Below are 3,714 nucleotides of genomic sequence, written 5' to 3'. Positions count from 1 at the left end.
AAAAAATAAATATTATATATATAGAAAAAAAAAAACAAAATTAAAAAAAAAAATCCCTGTCTCCTGATGGCGCGCTGTGCTGTGGAATGAGGAAAAAAGGGGGCGGAGATGACAACGACGTAGACGCGGCGGAGGTGCGGCGGAGGTGCGTCCTCCTCTCCTCCGGAACGGGACTGTGCTTGCGCGGAGCTCCGGGCTGAGAATGAAAGCCTCTCTCTTCTTGTGCGCCTGTTTCTAAAAGCCCGCGGACCCGCGGATCACCCTCCTCCTCCTCCTCCCCCTCCTCCTCCACCTCCTCCTCCTCCTCACCCTCCTCCTCCTCCTCCCGCCTCCGTCCCGCGGATCCCCTCGCATAGAGATGGATGACTTGTCAGACAAAGGCAATAGATTCCAACACTTTGTGATTCACCCACGTACAGGAGGGGAAAAAAGCAGAAAAAAGGGGGGAAAACCTGCAGCTCAAATGAGGAAGGTCCCTGCATCCCACAGCCAGGGGAAGGGGAGGGAGACGGAAAGGGAAATGATGAGACTTTAGGGTGAGAAATCAGGTAAAATAAAGGCGCGGGTGTTGTGTGTGTGTGTGTGTGTGTGTGTGCGGGGGGGGGGGGGGTAAAGCAGCCTCTTGTTTGTTGTTTAAAGCACTGTTCTTAAAAAAACGCGTGGGCGCATCACCCTCACCACTCACATAGTTTTCTCTTCTTCCCTAGAAATAAAGAATGTAATCTTATTACAGCCCCCCGCGTCTTAAAGCAGCCCGAACCGGAAGCAGGGCGGTTTATTGTGAGTAAAAAAAAAGTCAAGAATAGTCACTTTTCCTTTTTCTTCGTCCCTATCTTTAATTCCACGCGTGAAAGTTGGATGACATGTTGTTTACAGCTGTTCATCTTTGCGCGCAAACGAGAACGACTCGAGTCTGCCGGGGCCCGCTCAGCCTCCACGGTGCGGCAAGAGATGAGTTAGTCAGGAGGCCACAACCACCTCCACCACCACCACCACCGATATCATCATCATCATCATCATCATCATCATCATCGCCGCCGCCGCCAGTGTGCGGGCCGCGCTCTGTAGATGGCGCTCACACAGTGGGTTACACGGTCCCGCGGCTGCGCTCGTCCTGCGCGCCTTGGCGGGGCAGGGCCAGGCCGCGCCAGGCCGGGCCTGGGGCTGGGGGGAGACGCGGAGCTCCGTCGAAGAGGTCAGAGGTTGCGCGTAAAGGCTACGACAGCCGAATAATGCGCCCCTAATCTCTTCCGGTCGAACTCAATCCGAGAGGGAAACAAAAGAAGTGAATGCAAACAATTAGATTTTTTTTACAAGTCCGCTCTGGACGCCGCTTGTCTCCAGACCGGCTCTGCGTAAAAACACGTGAGTACTCGAGTGCTGCTTTTGTCTTCATCTTAACGCACAGGTCAAAGTAACATAATAATAATAATAATAATGACAATAATAATAATAACAACACTAATAATAATAATAATAATAATAATAATAATAATAATGGCAATATGATAATAATAATAATACATTTGCTGCAGATGTCCGGCTGCCCTCTGGACACGTTTGAGGACGATTCCTCTTCTTTTTTTTTTTGCTTCTGTGTTGTTTGTGTGTGTGTGTGTGTGTGTGTGTGTGTGTGCGTGTGCCTTCCTGCTTTTTTGAGGGAGCTTCTGGTACAATATGTAGCACCATGGGCAGTAATTTCACACGTCAGTGCTCTTTTGCCCTAAAGCTGCTGCTATTTCCCCCCACGACACCCCGATTTGCCCCCCGTACCTTCCCCGCGCCACTGTGGTGGCGGCGTCGTCGTGTCACCGCGCAGCAAAACAAATGGCGTGATAATTAAGAAACTGTTGGGAGCGACTTCACTCCTTTTAATACCTGAGTCACCGAGTACTGTTTTTTATTTATTAAAAAAAATGCGTTTACAATATGGGGACTCAGTTGTCACGCAGCAGCAGAACAGCTGATTTCAGTTGGATGAGACATTTTCCAGCGTCTGTAAGCAGCCCTCACTTCACGTCTTTATTTTTGGTCAGCCGGGATTTTACCATTAAACACACGAGATCGTTTATATTACGGTTATATTATTTATATTTCCTCCTATTATAAATGATAAGAGGAAATGCGAATAAATTAACCTTGATCCGATTCAGAAAGTAAGGAATGGCGGTGACGGTGCCAATTTAAATATTAACTATATATAGATATATCTATATATACGCACACACATACATGTGTGTGTGTGTGTGTGTGTGTGTGTGTGTGTGTGTGTGTGTGTGTGTATGCGCGCGTGAACACACACACACACACATTTACTCATGTGTCTTTGCAGGGCGCACCGACAAATTTTATATCACGGCATGTGCTTGTATACATGGTTATTTTTCTCCCTCTTGTAACCCTTTGGAAACAATTTTCCCATTGGTATCGCGACCCACTGTTGTGATTTTGTTTTTAATTGTGTTTTAATTATTTGCGCAATTTCGCACTGTCTGTTTTTTAGTGACCGATGCGTTTTTTTCAAGAGGGACATATTCATATACATATACATATACATATATACACATATACATATACATATACATATACATATACATATATATACATGATGTGTAATTTTGCAATTCGTGACTATGGGACACAGCGGGATTATGGCGCTCACCTATTATCGATACCTGGGGTTGATTTATTTAAAGGTTAATTTCCACATGTCGCTAATCAGGCAGACAAAACTGCGGCACTGCGTCCAGTCCAGGTCCCTTGGATCTCCTGGCTCCTGGACCCATTAGTGAACACATCAGCATCATATCTGGACTCACTCCTGAATGCCCCACCATGATTTGGTGTCTCCTGATGCCCAGTGCCATATGGGTAGGCTATGGCAAACTGCGGGATATCAGCTGTTTCCTTAGATTGCTTATTCATGTGCTCTGTAACGGGAGCAGATGGATATCAATTTGAGTCCATCCTCAACACCATCCCAGATTGATTTTGTACTTGCTTTTAATTTTGCCATAATTAATTAGATCATTACAACTGTTTCCCATTGATCTTTCCATTCACATCCAAAATTGAGAAGTGGATTAGATTGTGATCTATGTTTTCAATTAAAGCCATGAGAATATAGATTAATAATCCATGTAAGATAATAATAATAATCATAATAATAATAGTAATAATTATTATCATAATAGTAATAATTATAATAATAATGCATTTCTGTTCCTTATTTGTGCTAATAAAATCAAGCCAAAACCAAATATTAATATATTCTGTACTTCATTGCACAGTAGGAGAGGAACAGCTCACTGTGATTTTTCTATTGTTTTTTAATCTGGGGAATATAATATATCAGCTGGCATCTATAACTTCAGCCCACTTCCGGCTCAAGCATACTGCAAACACATATTGACATTGGTGTGAGGAAGAAGAGGCAAGAAATCCTTACCTGATCGACCGGCACTGTGAGCCATGGCTCTCCCTTGTCTAATGGTGCGTCTCCCCGATGCAGCCCAGCAGATCTCCCCGGCCTCCTGCGCTCCCTCCCCGGCTGGGCGTCTTGCTTCTCACCGCTGGTTGTCAGAATCTTTGACCGATCATCCAAAACTAAACGGTTTAGGCGACAACAAAACGAGGAAGCAACTCTGCTCCAATGAGCTAAGGATTGATAAAAAAAGAGGGGGGAAACAGAAATCAAAGAATAAAAAAGCGTGA

This window comes from Fistularia commersonii, chromosome 2 (assembly GCF_037954325.1).
Source record: "Fistularia commersonii isolate RoL2024-O1a breed Wild chromosome 2, RoL_Fcom_v1.0, whole genome shotgun sequence".
NCBI lineage: Eukaryota > Metazoa > Chordata > Actinopteri > Syngnathiformes > Fistulariidae > Fistularia > Fistularia commersonii.
Note: the sequence above shows the minus strand (reverse complement) of the source record.